At 50.2% G+C, this 26,506-nt stretch overlaps 1 protein-coding gene across 5 annotated transcripts in view; it reads left to right on the top strand.

The window, feature by feature from the left end:
• The window catches only part of SYNE1 (spectrin repeat containing nuclear envelope protein 1), a 667,130-nt gene that overhangs the window by 588,633 nt on the left and 51,991 nt on the right, over positions 1-26,506 (top strand). The gene's annotated exons all lie outside the window — the stretch shown is intronic.

Raw genomic sequence — 26,506 nt, 5'->3', positions numbered from 1 at the left:
TCTACCAACGGGGCCATTGATTTTAATGATGCAGACATAGTCACTTCAAATACGTTTTTTTCCCCTCCACAAAAAGGCGGACACCTCTGAAAATGAGGTCAGACAGAGTACAAAGTAGATCCTTCTGCATTTTTAAACTCAGGGATTCAGATACTTTTGAATCCCGTATACAATGTAGCAGTCAATGCATGGGGATAAGCCGATCACAGGCTGTAAATGGGATATAAAGTTTGGAAAACCCCCTAAGGGCTCCTTCTCACTTGCCAGAAATATGTCCGAGTCTCGCAGGTTAATACTCTCCTCTGGTGTCGGCACTCCAGAGCGGAGCGTGCGGCCGCACAGCAATACATGGAGCTGCGCGCTCCGCTCCGGAGTGCCGGCGCCAGAGGAGAGTTTTAACCTGCGAGACTCGGACGTATTTCTCGCAAGTGAGAAGGAGCCCTTAAAGAAGCATCAGTTTAATATTTTGTAAAACTGATATTATACAGCACTGTGTACTTACAATTGCTCATTTTGTCCTTCTACCCAGCTAATTCTTCTGTTGTCTACTAGGGTTATGACATCACATGATTAAAAACTGACTAGCTGAATCCTTCTAAGCTCTATGTAGAAATGGCAGTGCTTCTTTAAGCCTCAGGCTTGTTCTGTTAAAAGGGTTCGGATTCTTTGTCTTTATTTCAGTAAATGTATAGAGGACGTGATTTTGAAGTTTTCCTCACAGACTTCACAGCTCTCCTGTCCACAAAGTGGCTGCTGATGGAGGAGCATGTTACCACACCTGTCTACCAGCCTCTTCCAAAAAAAAAAACACCTCACCTAGGAAAGCTATTTTTCAACTGTCAGAGTGTGATAGACAGGTCTGGTCACTTGCCCCTCCATGAGCAGCCATTTTGAGGACAGGAGAGTCTGCGGGGAGGAGCAGAACCTGTGAACCTGTAACACATTTGTTACAATAAATATACAGTGACCAACCTCTTTACACCTGTTTGATAAGACGTCCTACAGAGATGAGAAATCCCTGGTCTGGCTCCTATGGATTAGTTTTCTTTCTTCCTGAGGAGACCTGATTTACATACATTATTTCCCATGGTGCATTGCTTATGAATAAAGGTACCTTCACACGAAACGACATTATAACGATATCGCTAGCAATCCGTGACGTTGCAGCGTCCTCGCTAGCGATATCGTTTCGTTTGACACGCAGCAGCGATCAGGATCCTGCTGTGATGTCGCTGGTCGCTGAATAAAGTCCAGAACTTTATTTGGTCGTCCGATCGCTGTGTATCGTTGTGTTTGAAAGCAAAAGCAACGATACCAGCGATATTTTACACTGGTAACCAGGGTAAACATCGGGTTACTAAGCGCAGGGCCGCGCTTAGTTACCCGATGTTTACCCTGGTTACTAGCGTAAAATGTAAAAAAAACAAACAGCACATACTCACATTGCGTCCCCTGCAGTCTGCTTCCTCCTCTGACTCAGCGCCGCAAAGTGAAATTGAAAGCAGCACAGCGGTGACGTCACCGCTCTGCTCTCACTGTACGGCGCTCAGTCAGTCAGGAAGTGGACGCAGGGGGACGTGAATGTAAGTATGTGCTGTTTGTTTTTTTTAGATTTTACGCTGGTAACCAGGGTAAACATCGGGTTACTAAGCGCGGCCCTGCGCTTAGTTACCCGATGTTTACCCTGGTTACCAGGGGACCTCGGCATAGTTGATCGCTGGAGAGCGGTCTGTGTGACAGCTCTCCAGCGACCAAACAGCGACGCTGCAGTGATCGACATCGTTGTCGCTATCGCTGCAGCGTCGCTTCGTGTGAAGGTACCTTAAGACTCCAGTAATTTCTGTATCTCCTCAAGGAGAGCCAGTGTCCTCCATTAATTACAAGTAGTCGGAAAGTTGTGAGCAGTAGGACAACATGCTGCTTATTGCCATAGTGTCAAGTGACAAACTGGGGTGAGCCAGCTTCAGCTGCTTTCTGTGTCAGTGAGGTGAGCAGTCTGTCTTTCTCTTGGCTGGATGTTTGTGGCATGTCCTCCATTTCTTCATAGAGTTGTAGCTCAGCACATGTGTCTGCTTTGTTTTTTCTTGTTACTTATTCTAGCTATAACATTTCTGTAACAATTTTCACTGTGAACTTCAGTGTGAACATGTTATACACAACTGTACAGTATATTTCATTGAATTTTTAAGTTTTCCGTTTCTGAGATTAAATTACCCCATTATGTGTTGCCGGAAGCCCTAAAATGCCGCTGTCAGAGTTTGACAGCGGCATTTAACGGGTTAATAGCCGCAAATGGAGTGCAGTTCCACCTATTGCTATTGCGGGCACATGTCAGCTGTTCAAAACAGCTGACATATCCCGGGAAAGATGTGGGCTAACCGCTGGAGCCCACATCAAAGGGAGGGAGTTCAACGTGGGTGTATTATTATGCCCAGCGTCAGAAAGGGGTGAAAGTGAATTTGTCACCAGGTTTTTGCCACTCTGAGGGCAGCATGATCTAGGGGCAGAGACCCAAGCGATGTGTCATTCACTGGGCTTCTTGATGCTGTGTTGATAAAAAACACAGTTTTATCTGCTGCAAATCTAAGGGTACGTTCACACAGGACTTTTTTGCTGCTTTTTTTTGCTGCTTTTTTTTATGCTAATTTTCAGCTGCTTTTTACAGTACCAGTAAAGCCTATGAGATTTCAGAAATCTCATGCACACACATTGGGTTTTTGTTTGATCAGTATTTTCTGCTTTGCTGCATTTTTTGGACATAGGGCATGTCACTTCTTTCAGCGTTTTTGCTGCGTTTTTGCAGCGTTTTTTCACCCATTGACTTGAATGGGTGATGAAAAAAACGCTGCAAAAACGCTGAAAAAACGCATGTAGCATTATTTGCTGCGTTTTTTGTGCAGAAAATCATGGCCAGCAGGAAGGGATCTCACAGCCAAGAGCTTAGGGGTGTGTTTAGTGAGGTGTGAAGAGCCATTGTGAGCCATTGTGAGGTGTGAAGAGCCATTGTGAGGTGTCCTGATTGTGATCTATTGTGAGGGAGTTCCTGGTAGTAAGGTGTGAAGAGCCATTGTGAGGTGTGAAGAGCCATTGTGAGGTGTCCTAGCAGCTGAAAATTGGCATAAAAAAAGCAGCAAAAATCTGCAGCAAAAATCTGCAGCAAAAAAGTCCTGTGTGAACGTACCCAAAAAACGCACCAAAAACGCACCAAAATAACGCACCTAAATTAGCATAAAAAAAAGCAGCAAAAAAAGCAGCAAAAAAGTCCTGTGTGAACGTACCCTAACAGTTCTCCCAGGGCCGGCTCCAGGTTTTTGAGGGCCCCGGGCGAAAGAGTCTCAGTGGGCCCCCCCCTTTAACACATACCACGATTCATGATGCACAGATACAGCAGAGAAATATAGCACAGCCAAGTAGCGTATAACACAGCCCACGTAGTATATAACACAGCCCATGTAGTATATTGCCCAGCCACGTAGTATATAGCAGCCACGTAGTATATTGCCCAGCCACGTAGTATATTGCCCAGCCACGTAGTATATTGCCCAGCCACGTAGTATATTGCCCAGCCACGTAGTATATAGCACAGCCACGTAGTATATTGCCCAGCCACGTAGTATATTGCCCAGCCACGTAGTATATTGAGAGCCACGTAGTATATAGCACAGAGACGTAGTATATAACACTGCCTATGCAGTATATAACAGGCCATATAGTATATTGCCCAGCCACGTAATATATACCACAGCCACGTAGTATATAGCACAGTCCACATAGTATATAGCAATGTGGGCACCATATCCCTGTTAAAAAAAAGAATTAAAATAAAAAATAGTTATATACTCACCCTCCGTCGGCCCCCGGATCCAGCCCAGGCGTTTACCGATGCTCCTCGCTACGCTCCTGTCCCAAGAGTGCATTGCGGTCCCACGAGATGATGACATAGCGGTCTCGCGAGACCGCAATGCATGGACCGGTCACCGGAGCGTCGCGAGGAGCGGGAAAGGCCTGGGCTGGATCTGGGGGCCGACGAAGGGTGAGTATATAATGATTATTTATTTTTTTTATTATTTTTAACATTAGATCTTTTTACTATTGATGCTATTGATAGGCAGCATCAATAGTAAAAAGTTGTTTACACAGGGTTAATAGCAGCGTTAACGGAGTGCGTTACACCGCGGCATAACGCGGTATGTTACCGCTGCCATTAACCCTGTGTGAGCGCTAACTGGAGGGGAATATGGAGGGGGCACTGATGGCAGGGGAGTATGGAGCGGCCATTTTGCCACCGGACTGTGCCCGTCGCTGATTGGTCGTGGCCGTTTTGCCGCGACCAATCAGCGACTTGGGATTTCCGTGACAGACAGATGGAAGTGACCCTTAGACAATTATATAGTATATATATATATGTGTGTGTGGACATGTAATGTTACATAACATCTCTAGAAGGTGAGCCTGTTCAGCAGCTATAAATCCTGATGAGCCCCCTCCAGAGAACAGAGAAGGATAAGGCTTCTGTGCCCCATCTGCCCCCTGGCAGGACACCACAGCTCCATTCTGAAGACTGAGGTTTGGAGAAGTAAATGCAGGGAATCCTGAGAGGGGGCTGCTGTGTCCTGACAGGGGGCAGGTTGGGCTCAGCAGTCATGCTTCTCTGCAGGAGGTGAAGGGGGAAGGGGCACTCAGCTCTGCTCTTTTGAAGATACAGACAGGGGTCAAAGTGACTCAGGACATAGCAGCTGCTGTGCTGACGGACGCTGTCAATGAGCACAGTAGCGGACTCAGTGAGGATGGTCAGCTGCAGGGACTGGACTAGAGCCTGTCAGGACACCATCCATACACTTAAACACAGGCGCCTCAGACAACACTCACCGGGGGAGGGGGGGGACTTCTCTGTTCCGTGACTCACTCCTGACTGTGACTGGAGAATACTGTAGTAAGGCGCTCAGCCGGGATTGGATGCTGGAAAGTCCCGCCCTCCTGTTGCTCAGCACTGGCTTCCTCTCCCAGCTGTCTTGTCACAATGACTCCTGCTGCTCCCTCCACACACACAGCGCTCTAGTTTATGAAAATTCTGACCGCGCGCCCCTTACACCAGTGTGTGCGCTGTATCCCAGACAGCGTGAGTGGGCCCCCCCGTCTCGCCAGGGCCCCGGCACTTGCCCGGGTGCGCCGGGTGCTGACGCCGGCCCTGCTCTGAATGCTGAGCTCTGTATAACCCCGCCCACACCACTGATTGGCAGCTTTCTGTGTACACTGCATAGGCAGAAAGTTGCCAATTGGTGGGGGGGGCATAGTTTTGCTACCTGGCAACAGGCAAAGTAGTCCTCTGCAGATGTTTCCAATTACTGGGCCTTGAACCAGTACCAGGTTGTGGATCAGGCCAGACAGAAATAATAAAAACATCTAAATTTTTATTTTATTTCCATTTTATTGACTATCGCAGTTCACAGGGTTATTTCGAAAAGTTGCCACTTTCATATGTGCTTCTTTTCGCACTTGCACACTCAATCGCATTTTTTTTTTATGCACCTATAAATTAAGCCCCCATGCTAACCCTTCACCCCTCGATAGCACCTTCTCGTTGCAGGTAAACGAGCTCAGTGCTTCCACCGATTCTGCATTTTGGTTATTTGAGTCACAATTACGTTTTAAATGTAATAATTACATCATACAATATGCACTCTATCATGTTTTGCTATTCATGTGATCATCCCCTTCCACCATCCCCTTCCATCCCCTTCCACCACCCTCCTCCCCAGTGTGAAAAAATTATCTTCCAAAAAACGGGTCGGTGGTGCAAATGAGGTACATCGCTGTAATCAGGGTCTCTCTCCATATATCATGCTGTTATCAGATGGGGTGGCAAAAACCTGGTGACAGATTCCCTTTAATCATCTAGTTATGCAATGTTTCGTAAGTGCAAACTTGACAACAGTCCTTATGCTCTGCAGCAATACGGCTGCATGCATACTTTATTCTGGTAGCACGCACTTCACATGGATAACAGGCGCTAAGCAAAGCAAGTAACGTTGAGTTGGTGCTTGCTGTGGCATTCAGCAGACACCCGAGACTGCAGGGCATAGACCCAAATCCGGGACTGCTCACTGTATCCTGGAAGTTGGCACTAGAGATGAGCGGATCGATTCACTGGACTCCAGTCCAGATCAGTTGTGCCAAGCAAAAGCGTAGCTTTTGATTAGCCAGGGCTGGAGCAACGTCATCTGTGCAGCATATTCATCTCTAGTTAGGACCTGTGAATTTATTTTTTGTTTCTTCATTAACAGTCTGAGCAGCCAGAACTTTCTCATCTTTACGTAGCTTCACTATATGACATCGGGCATTTTAGTGTCTGTAAGGCCGTGTTCACAGTTAGTGTGGATGGAAGCTCTGAATCCTCAATCCTGTTCTTTGCCATTTTATGTGAACCCAAATCAGTAATGGCTGCCACCAACATGAAAGTACAAAAGGCAACACCGTGATCAAGTTACTGCCCACTGTCTAGTAACGACCCCAAGTGGTTGCAATACAGATAACGTATAGAAAATTCTTCCAGTGATGTTTCTGGAGCCTGTGGTTGAAAGCTTTAACTGTAGCGTGCAAATATAGAAGTTGTAGGTTCAAGTTCCAGGGAGGCTCCCAAAAAAACAGAAAATTAAATTTAGTAATTGTTTTTATTATTTTTAGTAGTCTAACAGGACAATAAATTGGACTTTTTCTTCACCTATAGAATACAGGGACATAGAAATACACTGCTATGTACAATGTGTGTCTATGCACCTGTATAATCCGCTTCTGGGCTCTCTCCTGGCAATACAGCTCAAGATCACCAAATTCTCCAATATTTATCATTGTGGGCTGTGGCTTATAGCTAGACCTGCTGTGTGAGATCCTCAGCTTGACTCTCGAGAAGATCATAGAAGAAAATGGTTTATTTAATTTATGTAGGAGAAGAAAGATGCAGCCTCACCCCCCAAGGAGGAGGAGCCATGGAGGGATGGCGACATCGGTGAGTATTAGAAGTCAGGACAAAGCTCTGACGTGCCTGGACAGTCCTGCAGAATCCAAGACAGTTGTGGCTGGGCGATAGTACAAAGTGATCTATAGGCGGCCATAATATCCTCAAGACCTTCTGGTTACGCTGTAGGTCCTCGGCTGTAGACAAGCATCTGTTTAGTTACACATTAGACATGTAGTGATGTACGGGAAGTGTAACAGTGATACTTAGTATGTGAATGATATGGGGCATCCCAGGTATTCTGTACATCCAACAAGCCTTATACAAGGGGTTGAGTTACTGCTGTCGCTGTCGCTGGTTCTGTGAAGTACTTTAGCTCTTGGATGCAGGTTCTTTGGGTGTAATCCACCTACGGTATTAATCTCAAACCTGTGGCTCTGCCACTTTTTCCAAACTACAACTAGCTGCATGTCATAACAGCTGCAGGAATGCTGGAAGTTGTGGTTTTCCAATTGCATAGTTTCTTGACCACTGACTTGTAGTATGTAAAATAGTGTGTATGATATATTTGTGTGGTTACACACTTCTATGCCTCATTATATTACATCTCATATCTATAGTTCTTCAGTTGATTTGGCATAGTAAATTGGGAAGTAAACATTTGTTATATAGCAGTGTGCACTGCAAGAAAGTATCACATACTGTATGCAGACGGCATTCCCGGAGCCAGATCCTCCACATTCTCCTGAGTGGATCCTTTTTATAGAAGCATGACCAGTTGTCCAAACGCTGGTTCTCACATTGCAGTCCCTCCCGACTGTTGTAGTTGTCCGCTGGTCTCATTTCTCTTCCACACGCAGGAGTGAGAGAGTCGTTACTAGACAGTGGGCATTAACTTGCTCATGGTTTGGCTTTTCCTGATGAGTACTTTCATGGTGCTGGCAGCAGCCATTGCTGATTTGGGTTCACACAAAATGGCAGAGGACAGCATTGAGGATTCGGATCTTCCAGACTGCGACTGCGATGTCTCAAGGCAGGAATCTTGTTGCACGCTACTTTCCTTGCATGCCCTTTTTTAAGTGTTAGTTATTGTTATTGCCATTGTAGTAAAAGCAAAAAAGGGACAAATCCCAGGAAACTTTGTGTTCTAGTTCGTTTTGTTGACTTTTCATGCTTTTACATTAATTCTGAATGCAATACTAACTGGCAAATGCAATACAAAATGTTAGGCTTTCCAGAAAAAAATGGCCGCAAAATTGATTCCATGTGGTCATGTATAAATTAGATTTTTCATCTATTTGTATGATATGCATGATTAACCTGAAATGAGTCTGCATACTGGAGAACCCTTCTTGTCATTGCCTTTGTCCCATTGTCTTTAGCAGTTGACCCTGAATAAATATAAAGGATAGCTGGTTTCCTTACTAATCCTTATCCTCAACACATTACTTACTTGTGATTTGGTGCAGACTTATTTTAGTATGACAAATCTGTGCTGTTTTGTTCTTTATGATGATTTCAGTGTCGGTGCGGGTGTATTGTAGACTTCAATTCAGCTCCACTATCTTGTATGAACATTCCTTCTGTATATGCATGAGATATCACATGTCCCATCATGTGCCTGCAAGAAGTCACTTAGGCGTGAGAGCTGCAAAGTATGTGTGACGAAGGGAAAAAAGTGTGTGTGTGTATATATATATATATATATATATATATATATATATATATATATATATATATATATATATATATTACAGACCAAAAGTTTGGACACACCTTCTCGTTCAAGATTTTTCTGTATTTTCATGACTATGAAAATTGTACATTCACACTGAAGGCATCAAAACTATGAATTAACACATGTGGAATTATATACTTAATAAAAAAGTGTGAAAAACTGAAATTATGTCTTATATTCTAGGTTCTTCAAAGTAGCCACCTTTTGCTTGACTGCTTTGCACACTCTTGGCATTCTCTTGATGAGCTTCAAGAGGTATTCACCGGGAATGGTTTTCACTTCACAGGTGTGCCCTGTCAGGTTTAATAAGTGGGATTTCTTGCCTTATAAATGGGGTTGGGACCATCAGTTGTGTTGTGCAGAAGTCTGGTGGATACACAGCTGATAGTCCTACTGAATAGACTGTTAGAATTTGTATTATGGCAAGAAAAAAGCAGCTAAGTAAAGAAAAACGAGTGGCCATCATTACTTTAAGAAATGAAGGTCAGTCACTCTGAAAAATTGGGCAAACTATGAAAGTGTCCCCAAGTGCAGTGGCAAAAACCATCAAGCGCTACAAAGAAATTGGCTCACATGAGGACCGCCCCAGGAAAGGAAGACCAAGAGTCACCTCTGCTTCTGAGGATAAGTTTATCCGAGTCACCAGCCTCAGAAATAGCAGGTTAACAGCAGCTCAGATTAGAGACCAGGTCAATGCCAAAAAGAGTTCTAGCAGCAGACACATCTCTACAACAACTGTTAAGTGGAGACTTTGTGCAGCAGGCCTTCATAGTAAAATAGCTGCTAGGGAACCACTGCTAAGGACAGGCAACAAGCAGAAGAGACTTGTTTGGGCTAAAGAACACAAAGAATGGACATTAGATCAGTGGAAATTTGTGCTTTGGTCTGATGAGATCTTTGGTTCCAACCACCGTGTCTTTGTGCGATGCAGAAAAGGTGAACGGATGGACTCTACGTGCCTGGTTCCCACTGTGAAGCATGGAGGAGGAGGTGTGATGGTGTGGGGGTGCTTTGCTGGTGACACTGTTGGGGATTTATTCAAAATTGAAGGCATACTGAACCAGCATGGCTACCATAGCATCTTGCAGCGGCATGCTATTCCATCCGGTTTGCGTTTAGTTGGGCCATCATTTATTTTTCAACAGGATAATGACCCCAAACACACCTCCAGGCTGTGTAAGGGCTATTTGACCAAGAAGGAGAGTGATTGGGTGCTACGCCAGATGACCTGGCCTCCACAGTCACCAGACCTGAACCCAAACGAGATGGTTTGGGGTGAGCTGGACCGCAGAGTGAAGGCAAAAGGGCCAACAAGTGCTAAGCATCTCTGGGCACTCCTTCAAGATTGTTGGAAGACCATTCCTGGTGACTACCTCTTGAAGCTCATCAAGAGAATGCCAAGAGTGTGCAAAGCAGTCATGAAAGCAAAAGGTGGCTACTTTGAAGAACCTAGAATATAAGACATATTTTCAGTTGTTTCACACTTTTTTGTTAAGTATATAATTCCACATGTGTTAATTCATAGTTTTGATGCCTTCAAACTTTTGGTCTGTACTGTATGTATATATATATATACATATATATATATATATATATATATATATATATATATATATATATATATATATATATATATATATATATATATATATATATATATTTTATATATAAATATATATATATGTATAATAATTAGTGTTGAGCGATACTTTCCGATATCGGAAAGTATCGGTATCGGAAAGTATCGGCCGATACCGTCAAAATATCGGATCCAATCCGATACCGATACCCGATCCCAATGCAAGTCAATGGGACGAAAATATCGGAATTAAAATAAACCCTTTATACACTTGTAGGTTCATTCTACATGAAGGAAAACAACTAAGAATAATGTAGGATGTATTGGGGGACGTGGCGGAGACATTAAAGGCACAGAGGTTTAGCCCAATGTAATAGAATAGCAGGATTTTGGGGTTTTTTTATGACGTTCGGCGGTAGAAAGATTTTGACTATGTTAATTTTTTTTTTTATTTTGTCAGATATTGATGTTTCACTACTTCCACGCCCTTCACCTTCTTTTTTACTTCTCCCACACTTTTTTCTTCATTATCCTCATCATCAGCTTCTTTGACATCAACTTCTTCACCTTATTCATCTTCTTCTTCATCTTCTACCTATTATTTTTTTGGTTACATTGTTCATATTCTTTTTATTTTACTATTATCTTCATCATATTCTACTTCTTCATCATATTCTTATTTGTGACAGGCATTCCCGTAGTTGTTATCTATAAAAGTTTGAAGATTACACCTTCCGTTCTGCCTGTCACAAAAGAGTTACATTTGTCCGCGTTCAGTTTGGCCTGCAGCATCAGGCTTTATCCAGGGGCACCACGAGGAGGAACGGACTCACCCCCATACACTGCTTAGTCTTCTTCTGCTTATAATTTAGATAATATTTTTTGCTCTGATATTTAGTGTTATGCTTAATGTTCTTCTGCTCTTTGTTCTGCAGCCTCTTGTTCTTCTGCTTCTCGGTCTTCCAGGTCGTCGTCGTCTCCAGGGTCGTCGTCTCCGGGGTCGTCGTCATCGGGGTGGTCTTCAGGGTCGTCGTCTCCGGGGTCGTCGTCATCGGGGTGGTCTTCGGGGTCATCGTTTCCAGGGTCGTCGTCATCACGGTGGTTGTCGTCTCTGGTGTCGTCGTCATCTTAGGGGTGGTCTTCCGGGTCATCGTGTTTAGTCTCTTGAACTTGGAAATGTAGCAGAAGGTACAAGAAGGCTGAGAAAATGCCGAGAACCAGCTGATGGAACTGGAACTCGGATGGCTACCCGAAGGTCCAAGAGCCAATGGAACTACCGAGGACCAGCTGACATTACTGGAACCCGGTTACTAAGCAGGAGGTACCCGTGCCTGAAAGCACTACCAAGGACCACCTGACGTTGGTGGAACTCGGATACCCAGAGGGAGGCACCTAAGCCAAAGGCTCTGCCCGGAACCAGCTGACGGTACTGGAACCAGGATGGGGAGCAGAAGGTACAAGAGCAAAAGACACTGCCGAGAACCAGCTGACGGTGCTGGAACCCGGATGGGTAGCCGAAGGTCCAAGAGCCAATGGAACTACCGAGGACCAGCTGACGTTACTGGAACCCGGTTACTAAGCAGGAGGTACCCGTGCCTGAAAGCACTACCAAGGACCACCTGACGTTGGTGGAACTCGGATACCCAGAGGGAGGCACCTAAGCCAAAGGCTCTGCCCGGAACCAGCTGACGGTACTGGAACCAGGATGGGGAGCAGAAGGTACAAGAGCAAGTGTCTGCGTGGCTTTTGCAGGACACGATGCCGGCTGCACAGCAGGGGAACAGCTGGCGGTGCTGAACCCCACTGACACATTGGCTGGTGTTTTTCTCTGTGCAGCTAGCAGTACCGGGCCCCAACTGGCGGTGTTGGAGCCCGGGGTCAGCAGGAGGAGGAGATGGAGCAGAGTGTAGGCCGAAGCCTGCACTGGCGGCAGCTTTTGGGTCTGTTGTGCCTGCGTGGCAGTTGCAGGACACGTTGCCGGCTGCACAGCAGGGGAACAGCTGGCGGTGCTGAACCCCACTGACACATTGGCTGGTGTTTTTCTCTGTGCAGCTAGCAGTACCGGGCCCCAACTGGCGGTGTTGGAGCCCAGGGCTCTGCAGGGGGAGCAGAGTGTAGGCCGAAGCCTAATTGAACCAATTTCAAAGGTAACCTTTAACCCCCCCTCAGGGGTTACAAAGTAGAAGAGCCACAGCTTATGCAGCAGTAGTGCTGCACAAGTCAAAGGTTGCTCTTTTAATTTCGCTCCTTGCACACGCTGAATGAAACACGTATAACATTTAGCCCTTTAAACAGTCAAACTGTGTTGGAGGCGCGAGTTCCCTTTGTAATGAGACGCAGCACAGATGTCAAGAATCCCACCTTGGTGCTGGGTGCAGCCTCCTGAGCGTTGTTATTTGCTGTACAGGAGTCTGCGCTGTCGTGTGATCCCCTGGCCTAGCGCTGTTAGCGCTGCCCATGTTCTGGCATCATTTAATGTCGGCCGGTGCGGTTCGCGATGACCATGAATCCCAGCCCCGCAGTGTCTTAACATTGTTAAAACACTGCGGGGCTGGGATTCAGGGCCTGGCGCAGCACATATGTTCGCCTCTCACACTCGGGTCCTTACACCCGCTTCAGACTGTGCGGCGTCATCTGATCCCTTATCGCATGCCACGGCCATGAAGCCGCACAGTCCGCAGAAGGCGGAAGGAGATGAGGGACAGGCGAACTGATGCACTGATCATGCCCGTCAATCACACCCTCGCAGTCCCAATAAATAAGACAACGAGGGGCGTTGTGTGGGTCAGGGAGGCCGCAGAGGCGCAGGCAGCCAAACAATGATGCCAGAAGACGGGCAGCGCTACCAAGGGGGTTGCAGCGTGTCATTACAAAGGAAAGTCACACCACCGGGACGGTTAAATGGTCACACAGAGGACACATTTTAGACGTGTTTTCAGTTCCACATGTGCGAGGAGAATACGTTTATGAGCCACCTTGCACACATGCAGCATTACCGCTGTACAAGGTGGCCTTTAAAACGTACAAACGCCTGGGGGAGGGGGGACAGGTTCCCTTCAATTTCAGTTCTTGTGTCTGCGTGGCTTTTGCAGGACACGATGCCGGCTGCACAGCAGGGGAACAGCTGGCGGTGCTGAACCCCACTGACACATTGGCTGGTGTTTTTCTCTGTGCAGCTAGCAGTACCGGGCCCCAACTGGCGGTGTTGGAGCCCGGGGTCAGCAGGAGGAGGAGATGGAGCAGAGTGTAGGCCGAAGCCTGCACTGGCGGCAGCTTTTGGGTCTGTTGTGCCTGCGTGGCAGTTGCAGGACACGTTGCCGGCTGCACAGCAGGGGAACAGCTGGCGGTGCTGAACCCCACTGACACATTGGCTGGTGTTTTTCTCTGTGCAGCTAGCAGTACCGGGCCCCAACTGGCGGTGTTGGAGCCCAGGGCTCTGCAGGGGGAGCAGAGTGTAGGCCGAAGCCTAATTGAACCAATTTCAAAGGTAACCTTTAACCCCCCCTCAGGGGTTACAAAGTAGAAGAGCCACAGCTTATGCAGCAGTAGTGCTGCACAAGTCAAAGGTTGCTCTTTTAATTTCGCTCCTTGCACACGCTGAATGAAACACGTATAACATTTAGCCCTTTAAACAGTCAAACTGTGTTGGAGGCGCGAGTTCCCTTTGTAATGAGACGCAGCACAGATGTCAAGAATCCCACCTTGGTGCTGGGTGCAGCCTCCTGAGCGTTGTTATTTGCTGTACAGGAGTCTGCGCTGTCGTGTGATCCCCTGGCCTAGCGCTGTTAGCGCTGCCCATGTTCTGGCATCATTTAATGTCGGCCGCTGCGGTTCGCGATGACCATGAATCCCAGCCCCGCAGTGTCTTAACATTGTTAAAACACTGCGGGGCTGGGATTCAGGGCCTGGCGCAGCACATATGTTCGCCTCTCACACTCGGGTCCTTACACCCGCTTCAGACTGTGCGGCGTCATCTGATCCCTTATCGCATGCCACGGCCATGAAGCCGCACAGTCCGCAGAAGGCGGAAGGAGATGAGGGACAGGCGAACTGATGCACTGATCATGCCCGTCAATCACACCCTCGCAGTCCCAATAAATAAGACAACGAGGGGCGTTGTGTGGGTCAGGGCGGCCGCAGAGGCGCAGGCAGCCAAACAATGATGCCAGAAGACGGGCAGCGCTACCAAGGGGGTTGCAGCGTGTCATTACAAAGGAAAGTCACACCACCGGGACGGTTAAATGGTCACACAGAGGACACATTTTAGACGTGTTTTCAGTTCCACATGTGCGAGGAGAATACGTTTATGAGCCACCTTGCACACATGCAGCATTACCGCTGTACAAGGTGGCCTTTAAAACGTACAAACGCCTGGGGGAGGGGGGACAGGTTCCCTTCAATTTCAGTTCTTGTGTCTGCGTGGCTTTTGCAGGACACGATGCCGGCTGCACAGCAGGGGAACAGCTGGCGGTGCTGAACCCCACTGACACATTGGCTGGTGTTTTTCTCTGTGCAGCTAGCAGTACCGGGCCCCAACTGGCGGTGTTGGAGCCCGGGGTCAGCAGGAGGAGGAGATGGAGCAGAGTGTAGGCCGAAGCCTGCACTGGCGGCAGCTTTTGGGTCTGTTGTGCCTGCGTGGCAGTTGCAGGACACGTTGCCGGCTGCACAGCAGGGGAACAGCTGGCGGTGCTGAACCCCACTGACACATTGGCTGGTGTTTTTCTCTGTGCAGCTAGCAGTACCGGGCCCCAACTGGCGGTGTTGGAGCCCAGGGCTCTGCAGGGGGAGCAGAGTGTAGGCCGAAGCCTAATTGAACCAATTTCAAAGGTAACCTTTAACCCCCCCTCAGGGGTTACAAAGTAGAAGAGCCACAGCTTATGCAGCAGTAGTGCTGCACAAGTCAAAGGTTGCTCTTTTAATTTCGCTCCTTGCACACGCTGAATGAAACACGTATAACATTTAGCCCTTTAAACAGTCAAACTGTGTTGGAGGCGCGAGTTCCCTTTGTAATGAGACGCAGCACAGATGTCAAGAATCCCACCTTGGTGCTGGGTGCAGCCTCCTGAGCGTTGTTATTTGCTGTACAGGAGTCTGCGCTGTCGTGTGATCCCCTGGCCTAGCGCTGTTAGCGCTGCCCATGTTCTGGCATCATTTAATGTCGGCCGGTGCGGTTCGCGATGACCATGAATCCCAGCCCCGCAGTGTCTTAACATTGTTAAAACACTGCGGGGCTGGGATTCAGGGCCTGGCGCAGCACATATGTTCGCCTCTCACACTCGGGTCCTTACACCCGCTTCAGACTGTGCGGCGTCATCTGATCCCTTATCGCATGCCACGGCCATGAAGCCGCACAGTCCGCAGAAGGCGGAAGGAAATGAGGGACAGGCGAACTGATGCACTGATCATGCCCGTCAATCACACCCTCGCAGTCCCAATAAATAAGACAACGAGGGGCGTTGTGTGGGTCAGGGCGGCCGCAGAGGCGCAGGCAGCCAAACAATGATGCCAGAAGACGGGCAGCGCTACTAAGGGGGTTGCAGCGTGTCATTACAAAGGAAAGTCACACCACCGGGACGGTTAAATGGTCACACAGAGGACACATTTTAGACGTGTTTTCAGTTCCACATGTGCGAGGAGAATACGTTTATGAGCCACCTTGCACACATGCAGCATTACCGCTGTACAAGGTGGCCTTTAAAACGTACAAACGCCTGGGGGAGGGGGGACAGGTTCCCTTCAATTTCAGTTCTTGTGTCTGCGTGGCTTTTGCAGGACACGATGCCGGCTGCACAGCAGGGGAACAGCTGGCGGTGCTGAACCCCACTGACACATTGGCTGGTGTTTTTCTCTGTGCAGCTAGCAGTACCGGGCCCCAACTGGCGGTGTTGGAGCCCGGGGTCAGCAGGAGGAGGAGATGGAGCAGAGTGTAGGCCGAAGCCTGCACTGGCGGCAGCTTTTGGGTCTGTTGTGCCTGCGTGGCAGTTGCAGGACACGTTGCCGGCTGCACAGCAGGGGAACAGCTGGCGGTGCTGAACCCCACTGACACATTGGCTGGTGTTTTTCTCTGTGCAGCTAGCAGTACCGGGCCCCAACTGGCGGTGTTGGAGCCCAGGGCTCTGCAGGGGGAGCAGAGTGTAGGCCGAAGCCTAATTGAACCAATTTCAAAGGTAACCTTTAACCCCCCCTCAGGGGTTACAAAGTAGAAGAGCCACAGCTTATGCAGCAGTAGTGCTGCACAAGTCAAAGGTTGCTCTTTTAATTTCGCTCCTTGCACACGCTGAATGAAACACGTATAACATTTAGCCCTTTAAACAGTCAAACTGTGTTGGAGGCGCGAGTTCCCTTTGTAATGAGACGCAGCACAGATGTCAAGAATCCCACCTTGGTGCTGGGTGCAGCCTCCTGAGCGTTGTTATTTGCTGTACAGGAGTCTGCGCTGTCGTGTGATCCCCTGGCCTAGCGCTGTTAGCGCTGCCCATGTTCTGGCATCATTTAATGTCGGCCGGTGCGGTTCGCGATGACCATGAATCCCAGCCCCGCAGTGTCTTAACATTGTTAAAACACTGCGGGGCTGGGATTCAGGGCCTGGCGCAGCACATATGTTCGCCTCTCACACTCGGGTCCTTACACCCGCTTCAGACTGTGCGGCGTCATCTGATCCCTTATCGCATGCCACGGCCATGAAGCCGCACAGTCCGCAGAAGGCGGAAGGAGATGAGGGATAGGCGAACTGATGCACTGATCATGCCCGTCAATCACACCCTCGCAGTCCCAATAAATAAGACAACGAGGGGCGTTGTGTGGGTCAGGGCGGCTGCAGAGGCGCAGGCAGCCAAACAATGATGCCAGAAGACGGGCAGCGCTACCAAGGGGGTTGCAGCGTGTCATTACAAAGGAAAGTCACACCACCGGGACGGTTAAATGGTCACACAGAGGACACATTTTAGACGTGTTTTCAGTTCCACATGTGCGAGGAGAATACGTTTATGAGCCACCTTGCACACATGCAGCATTACTGCTGTACAAGGTGGCTGTAAAACATAGAAACACCTGGGGGAGGGGGGACAGGTTCCCTTCAATTTCAGTTCTTGTGTCTGCGTGGCGGTCGCAGGACACGTTGCCGGCTGCACAGCAGGGGAACAGCTGGCGGTGCTGAACCCCACTGACACATTGGCGAGTTGTTTTTCTCTGTGCAGCTAGCACATCTGGGCCCCAACTGGCGGTGTTAGAGCCCAGGGTCAGCAGGAGGAGCAGGGGGAGCGGAGTGTAGGCCGAAGCCTGCACTGGAGCAAGTTGAAAGGAAACCTTTAACCCCCGCCCCCCAGGCGTTTGTAGCTGGAAGAGCCATCGTGTACACCACTAATGCTGGAAAAGGTAAACTTAGCTCTTTTAATTATGGTCCTTGCAGATGCTGAACCTAACACTTATGAAATGTGTCCCCTCACAGCGTTCAACCGTCCGGTAGGTGGAACTTTCCTTTGTCATGTGACGCAGCACAGCCGTCAATTTTACCCCCTTGGTGCCGTGCGCCGCCTCCTCAGCGTTGTTTGAATCTGTCCCGGAGCCTGCGCTGTTAGGTTACCCCTTGGCCATGCACACATTTTGCGCTGCCCGTCTTCTGGCATCATTTGGTGTCAGGATGGCTGCGCCTGTGCGGCCGCGCTGGCCGAGAGCCCGCCTCGCAGTGTCTTCTGATTTAATCCCACTGGGGGCCTGGGATCCATGGACATGCGCAGTGCATATCCTCGCCTCTCACTCCCCTCCCTACGGCTTCTTAAGACTGTGCGGTGTCACGGCCGTGGCATGCTATTAGGGATCAGCTGACACCGAACAGTCTTTAGAAGCCGTAGGGAGGGGAGTGAGAGGCGAGGATATGCACTGCGAATGGCCACGGATCCCAGGCCCGCGGTGGGATTACATTACACGACACCGCGAGGCTGAATCTCGGACAGCGCACACACACAGGCGCAGCCAGCCTGACAGCAAATGATGTCAGAAGACAGGCAGCGCGAAATGTGTGCATGGCCAAGGGGTAACCTAACAGCGCAGGCTCCGGGACAGATTCAAACAACGCTGAGGAGGCGGCGCACGGCGCCAAGGGGGTAAAAATGACGGCTGTGCTGCGTCACAAGACAAAGGAAAGTTCCACCTACCGGACGGTTGAACGCTGTGAGGGGACACATTTCATAAGTGTTAGGTTCAGCATCTGCAAGGAGCACCACGGAAAGAGGCACTTTTTCCCTTTGCATCATTACTGCTGCACAAGGTGGCTCCTTCAGTAACAAACGCCTGGGGGGGGGGGGGACAGGTTCCCTTAAATTTAACTTGTTGTGCCTGCGTGGCGGTCGCAGTACACGTTGCCGTATACACAGCAGGGGAACAGCTGGCGGTGCTGAACCCCACTAACACATTTGCGAGGTGTTTGGCTCTGTGCGTACAGCACTTCTGGACGGCAACTGGCGGTGTTGGAGCCCAGGGACAGGTGGAGGAGGAGGAGGTTGGAGGAGGTAGGAGGGATTGCCACACACACAGCAGGGGAACAGCTGACGTTACTGAACCCCAATAACAGAGGAGCGACTGTTGACTGTGCGTACAGCACTTCTGGACGGCAACTGGCGGTGTTGGAGCCCAGGGACAGGTGGAGGAGGAGGAGGTTGGAGGAGGTAGGAGGGATTGCCACACACACAGCAGGGGAACAGCTGACGTTACTGAACCCCAATAACAGAGGAGCGACTGTTGACTGTGCGTACAGCACTTCTGGACGGCAACTGGCGGTGTTGGAGCCCAGGGACAGGTGGAGGAGGAGGAGGTTGGAGGAGGTAGGAGGGATTGCCACACACACAGCAGGGGAACAGCTGACGTTACTGAACCCCAATAACAGAGGAGGGACTGTTGACTGTGCGTACAGCACTTCTGGACGGCAACTGGCGGTGTTGGAGCCCAGGGACAGGTGGAGGAGGAGGAGGTTGGAGGAGGTAGGAGGGATTGCCACACACACAGCAGGGGAACAGCTGACGTTACTGAACCCCAATAACAGAGGAGGGACTGTTGACTGTGCGTACAGCACTTCTGGACGGCAACTGGCGGTGTTGGAGCCCAGGGACAGGTGGAGGAGGAGGAGGTTGGAGGAGGTAGGAGGGATTGCCACACACACAGCAGGGGAACAGCTGACGTTACTGAACCCCAATAACAGAGGAGGGACTGTTGACTGTGCGTACAGCACTTCTGGACGGCAACTGGCGGTGTTGGAGCCCAGGGACAGGTGGAGGAGGAGGAGGTTGGAGGAGGTAGGAGGGATTGCCACACACACAGCAGGGGAACAGCTGACGTTACTGAACCCCAATAACAGAGGAGCGACTGTTGACTGTGCGTACAGCACTTCTGGACGGCAACTGGCGGTGTTGGAGCCCAGGGACAGGTGGAGGAGGAGGAGGTTGGAGGAGGTAGGAGGGATTGCCACACACACAGCAGGGGAACAGCTGACGTTACTGAACCCCAATAACAGAGGAGCGACTGTTGACTGTGCGTACAGCACTTCTGGACGGCAACTGGCGGTGTTGGAGCCCAGGGACAGGTGGAGGAGGAGGAGGTTGGAGGAGGTAGGAGGGATTGCCACACACACAGCAGGGGAACAGCTGACGTTACTGAACCCCAATAACAGAGGAGCGACTGTTGACTGTGCGTACAGCACTTCTGGACGGCAACTGGCGGTGTTGGAGCCCAGGGACAGGTGGAGGAGGAGGAGGTTGGAGGAGGTAGGAGGGATTGCCACACACACAGCAGGGGAACAGCTGACGTTACTGAACCCCAATAACAGAGGAGCGACTGTTGACTGTGCGTACAGCACTTCTGGACGGCAACTGGCGGTGTTGGAGCCCAGGGACAGGTGGAGGAGGAGGAGGTTGGAGGAGGTAGGAGGGATTGCCACACACACAGCAGGGGAACAGCTGACGTTACTGAACCCCAATAACAGAGGAGGGACTGTTGACTGTGCGTACAGCACTTCTGGACGGCAACTGGCGGTGTTGGAGCCCAAGGACAGGTGGAGGAGGAGGAGGTTGGAGGAGGTAGGAGGGATTGCCACACACACAGCAGGGGAACAGCTGACGTTACTGAACCCCAATAACAGAGGAGGGACTGTTGACTGTGCGTACAGCACTTCTGGACGGCAACTGGCGGTGTTGGAGCCCAGGGACAGGTGGAGGAGGAGGAGGTTGGAGGAGGAGGAGGTTGGAGGAGGTAGGAGGGATTGCCACACACACAGCAGGGGAACAGCTGACGTTACTGAACCCCAATAACAGAGGAGCGACTGTTGACTGTGCGTACAGCACTTCTGGACGGCAACTGGCGGTGTTGGAGCCCAGGGACAGGTGGAAAAGCAGAGGAACACAATGTAGGCCGAAGCCTGAGAAAGTCGAAAGGGAACCTTTAACCCCCCCCCCCAAGGCGTTTGTAGCTGAAAGAGCCAGCTTGTGCAGCACAAAAGATGCAAAAGGAAAAGGTGGCTCTTTTCATCATGCTCCTTGCAAACACAGAACTAAACACTTATAAAATGTGTCCCCTGCAACCGTAAAACCGTCCTGGAGGTGGGACTTTCCTTCGTAATGTGACGCAGCACAGCCGTCATTCCTACCCCCCCGGCGACGCGCACTGGCTCCTCAGCGTTGTTTGATTCCGTCCCGGAGCCTGCGCTGTTATGTTATCCCGTGGCCAGGCACACTTAGCGCTGCCCGTCTTCTGGCATCATTTGGTGTCAGGATGGCTGCGCCTGTGCGGCCGCGCTGGCCGAGAGCCCGCCTCGCAGTGTCTTCTGATTTAATCCCACTGGGGGCCTGGGATCCATGGACATGCGCAGTGCATATCCTCGCCTCTCACTCCCCTCCCTACGGCTTCTTAAGACTGTGCGGTGTCACGGCCGTGGCATGCTATTAGGGACCAGCTGACACCGAACAGTCTGAAGAAGCCATAGGGAGATGAGTGAGAGGTGGAGGTTCAGATATGCACTGCGCATGTCCATGGATCCCAGGCCCCCAGTGGGATTAAATCAGAAGACACTGCGAGGCGGGCTCTCTGCCAGCGCGGCCGCACAGGCGCAGCCATCCTGACACCAAATGATGCCAGAAGACGGGCAGCGCTAAGTGTGCCTGGCCACGGGATAACATAACAGCGCAGGCTCCGGGACGGAATCAAACAACGCTGAGGAGCGGGTGCGCGGCGCCGGGGGGGTAGGAATGACGGCTGTGCTGCGTCACATTACGAAGGAAAGTCCCACCTCCGGGACGGTGTTACGGTATCAGTGGACACATTTTATAAGTGTTAAGTTCTGCGTGTGCAAGGTGCTAAACAAAAATAGCTACCTTTTCCTTGTGCAGCATTACTGCTGCACAAGGTGGCTCTTTCAGTAACAAACGCCTTGGGGGGGGGACAGATTCCCTTACATTTCAGTTGTTGTGTCAGCGTGGCGGTCGCATGACACATTGCCGGCTACACAGCTGGGGATCAGCTGACGTTACTGAAACCCAATAACACTGGGTCGTATGTTTTGACTGTGCAGACGGCACTTCTGAGCCTCAACTGGCGGTGTTGGAGCCCAGGAATTTAAGTTCAGGTGGTAGAAAGATGAACACAACAGGAGACCTGGATAACGTATACAGTGACCTAATTATTTAATCAGGAGGAGGAGTGGCAAATTCCTGCGAGATCCAGGCCTTGTTCATTTTCAGGAAAGTAAGCCGGTCAACATTATCGGAGGATAGTCGCATGCGACGGTCAGTTAGTACACCACCTGCAGCACTAAAGACACGTTCCGATAATACACTGGCCGCAGGGCAAGACAGCACCTCCAATGCATACTGGCTTAGCTCTGGCCATGTATCCAGCTTTGAGACCCAAAACTTGAAAGGGGAAGAGCCGTCTGGGAGTACAGCAAGAGGGCAAGACATGTAGTCTGTCACCATCTGACGGAACCGTTGCCTCCTGCTGACTGGAGCCGTCTGTGATGGTGTAGACTTTTGTGGGGGGCACAGAAAACTGTGCCACAGTTGGGCCATACTGGTCTTGCCTTGGGCAGAGGCACTGCTTCTGCTCCCTCTTTGTGCAGAGCCTCCACCACTGCCTGGACGCACTGAGCTGCTTTGTAATGCACTAGCAGCACTTCTCTCACTTGGAATGGAGAAGATGATGGAATTCACCAGTGTGTCTTGGTACTCCCGCATTTTTCGCTCCCGGTTCAACGGTGTGATGAGGCTTTCTACTTTGTCCCGGTAGCGAGGATCGAGGAGGGTGAACACCCAATAATCAGACATGTTGAGAATGTGGGCGATGCGGCGGTCGTTTCTCAGGCACTGCAGCATGTAATCCACCATGTGCTGCAGACTGCCAACTGCCCAAGAAACGCTGTCCCCTGCTGGAGGCGTGATCTCTGCCTGCTCGTCATCACCCCACCCTCGCTGTACACACTGAGTACTGGACAATTCGGTAACTCCCTCCTCTGGACGGACGTCTTCCTCCTCCATTGACTCCTCCTCATCCTCCTCACAAACTGTCCCCTGCCTACGCGTTTGTGAGGAACCACGTGGCGCTGACTGTCCAGAAGATGATGGAAATGGTGAATCCTCATCCTCCACCTCTTCCACAACATCATCCCTTAGCGCTTGCAGTGATTTTTCAAGCAGGCAGATAAGGGGGACAGTCATGCTGACTAGTGCATCATCTGCACTCGCCATCCGCGTGGAATAATCAAAGGGACGCAAAACCTGGCAGACGTCATTCATAGTGGCCCACTCTGTGGTTGTGAAGTCTGTACGGCGCTGACTGCGACTTTTTTGCGCCTGAAGCAGCTGGTACTCCATTACAGCTTGCTGCTGCTCACACAACCGCTCCAACATATGTAACGTGGAATTCCACCTGGTAGGTAGGTCACATATGATGCGATGTTCCGGCAGGCGGTGTCGGCGCTGCAGAGCCGCAATGCGCGCTTTTGCCGTGCTGGAACGCCGCAAGTGAGCACACTCTAGGCGGACCTTGTGCAGCAGTGCATCAAGATCCGGATAGTCCCTCAAAAAGCTCTGCACGACCAAATTGAGCACATGTGCCAGACATGGGATGTGAGTGAGGTTGCCGAGGCCCAGAGCTGCCACCAGATTTCGGCCATTATCACACACTACCATGCCTGGCTGGAGATTCGCTGGCACAAACCACACATCGCTCTCCTGCTTGATGGCATTCCAGAGCTCCTGCGCTGTGTGGCTACGATTCCCCAAAAAAATTAATTTCAACACGGCCTGTTGACGTTTGGCCACGGCTGTGCTCATGTCGGTCGTAACAGGTACACGTTCATCACGGGTCCATGTGGAGGTGGACTGTGACGGCTCCTGCAGCGATGATTCTGAGGAACTGGTGTAAGAGGAGGAGTCAATGCGTACAGAATGGATTCCTGCAATCCTTGGAGTGGGCAGGACACGTCCTGCGCCACTCGCACGGTCTGTACCCGGCTCAACGACATTAACCCAATGGGCAGTGAGGGAAAGGTATCGCTCCTGTCCATGTTGACTGGTCCACGCATCGGTGGTGAGGTGGACCTTGCTACTGACGGCGTTCAGTAGCGCGTGTTTTATGTGTCCCTCCACATGCTTGTGCAGGGCAGGGACGGCTTGCCTGCTGAAGTAAAAGCGGCTGGGCACATTGTACTGTGGGACTGCCAATGACATCAAGTCACGGAAGCTGTCAGTCTCCACCAGCCTGAATGACAGCATTTCCAGTGACAGAAGTTTGGCAATGCCTGCAGTCAGAGCCTGTGCTCGTGGGTGGTTTGACGAGAAAGGCCGCCTTTTCTCCCATGCCTGTACTACCGATGGCTGTAGACTGGGCTGGGAGTGTGTGGATGACTGGGAAAGTGGTGCTGCGGGTGGAATTACAGCGGGTCTCTGGACAACAGGGCCAGAGGTTCTTCTACGGCGATCCTGGGAGGAAGCCGAACCAGCTGCGTGTGAGCTAGAGGAAGAGGCAACACGAGCTGAAGAGGTGGTAGCTGCCGCTGTTGGTTGGCCTACCTCTTCAGTGTGTTTTTCTAACTCCGCCGGGTGCCTGTTGCGCACATGTTTCCACATGTTGGAGGTATTGAGATTGCTGACATTTTTCCCTCTTTTGACTTTTTGATGACACACCTTGCATCTGACATAGCAAATGTCATCTGCAACTGTGTCAAAAAAGGACCAGGCACTGCAAGTCTTGGGAGCGCCCTTTTTGGCTTTTGGAAGAGACATGCTCCTAACGGGTGCCAAAGCGGAGGCTGCAGGATCCGCAGTCTTCCCCCTCCCTCTCCCTCTTTGGGCCGTACGGGGAATCTCTTCCTCAGAGCTGCTCCCACCACCTTCCTGTCCCTCACGCCAAGATGGGTCAAGGACCTCATCATCTACACTACCCTCTGCCCCCAACTGCTCCTCCTGGGTAGTCTCAGCAGCAGAGCACGCACCAGTAAGTGGCACCTGAGTGTCATCATCAGCTGATGCGGCCTGCGATGTGGTGACCGGAGCCACTGGCCCACCCGCCTCTTCAGAGGAAGACAGAAAAAGCTGTTGGGCATCACTGCACCCTGCCTCTTCTTCCATTTCTCCAATGCTGCTTGGCTGGCCCCCTGTTTCCAAGCCAAGAGATTCAGAGAACAGAAGTAGAGACGGCTCCTGTCCTGGGCTCTCTGTCTGCCTGGGCAATTTGGCAGGTGGTGAAGAGACAGATGGCTGCTCTCCAGTGCTCTGTGTCTGAGAGGATGTGGCACTAATGGAAGTTGATGCATTAGCTGCCATCCATCCGACAACAGCTTCAATTTGTTCTTGACGCAGCAGCGGTGTACGGCGCTCTGACACAAAGCTGCGCATGAACGACTGTTGCCTGGTGAAAGTGGGTGCTGATGAGTCACCGGTGCCCGCAGCAGGCATAGAATCCCCACGTCCCCTCCCTGCTCCGCGCCCACGCCCACGCCCACGTGCCTTACTCACTGCCTTCTTCATCTTGGTTGACTGATAAAGATAAGCAGAAAAGTACTAACGGATTTGTGTGCTTATTCCTGAGCAACTCCTCCTAACAGGTATAAGAAACACTAATTTTCTAAAGTGTGGACTAGACTTTAATATGAGCTAATGTGGCCTACACAAATGTAAAGTGGTGTAACTGGTGTGTTTGGTGAACTTTATTATTTATTTATTTTTTGGGGGCTGAACTGACAACAGATAGAGCTGCAGTCACACGGAGACCGTGCAGACAGACGTAAACGGCGCTGCAAGGCCCAAAAACCCTCCTCTACGTTATCCTATGTAGTGTTTTTCCACAAGTTAGCTGGAGACGGGTGGAAAGACACTAATAGGATTTTTTTAAATAAATTAGCAGCAACCTACACTACTTGAAAAAAAAAGAAAATTGATTTGGCGGTATGACGCAGTGAACAACCCTGAGCTGGAGACAACCAGGCTATGGCTGCTCACAGACTACAGGGCGAGCTGCAATCACACGGAGACCTTGCAGACAGCCGTAAACGGCGCTGCAAGGCCCAAAAACCCTCCTCTACTTTATCCTATGTAGTGTTTTTCCACAAATTAGCTGGAGACGGGTGGAAAGACACTAATAGGATTTTTTTAAATAAATTAGCAGCAGACTACACTACTTGAAAAAAAATTAAAATTGATTTGGCGGTATGACGCAGTGAACAACCCTGAGCTGGAGACAACCAGGCTATGGCTGCTCACAGACTACAGGGCGAGCTGCAATCACACGGAGACCGTGCAGACAGCCGTAAACGGCGCTGCAAGGCCCAAAAACCCTCCTCTACTTTATCCTATGTAGTGTTTTTCCACAAATTAGCTGGAGACAGGTGGAAAGACACTAATAGGATTTTTTTGAATAAATTAGCAGCAGACTACACTACTTAAAAAAAAAAAAAAAAAAAGAACAGTATGAGGCAATGAACCACCCTCCCTGAACTGAATACAACCAGCTATGGATGGCCTATGTGGCTGCACTCAGACTAGAGAGTGGGCTGCACTCACACACACACACACACAGACCTTGCAGATCGCTGTGAAAACAGCGCTACAAGGCAAAAGCAAGGTGAATAGTAGGTGAACACAGCGGTTGCTAAATTAGCCTTTGGAAAACACAAAGAAGCAAATCGCTATCTCTAAACTGTCCCTCAGTCAGCAAACAGCGTCCTGTCACTAACTGAATTCACAGCAGAGTGATC

This window comes from Ranitomeya variabilis, chromosome 2, assembly GCF_051348905.1.
Source record: "Ranitomeya variabilis isolate aRanVar5 chromosome 2, aRanVar5.hap1, whole genome shotgun sequence".
Lineage (NCBI taxonomy): Eukaryota > Metazoa > Chordata > Amphibia > Anura > Dendrobatidae > Ranitomeya > Ranitomeya variabilis.
The sequence above is the reverse complement of the archived record's forward strand: the minus strand, read 5'-3'. Positions and strand labels throughout refer to the sequence as shown.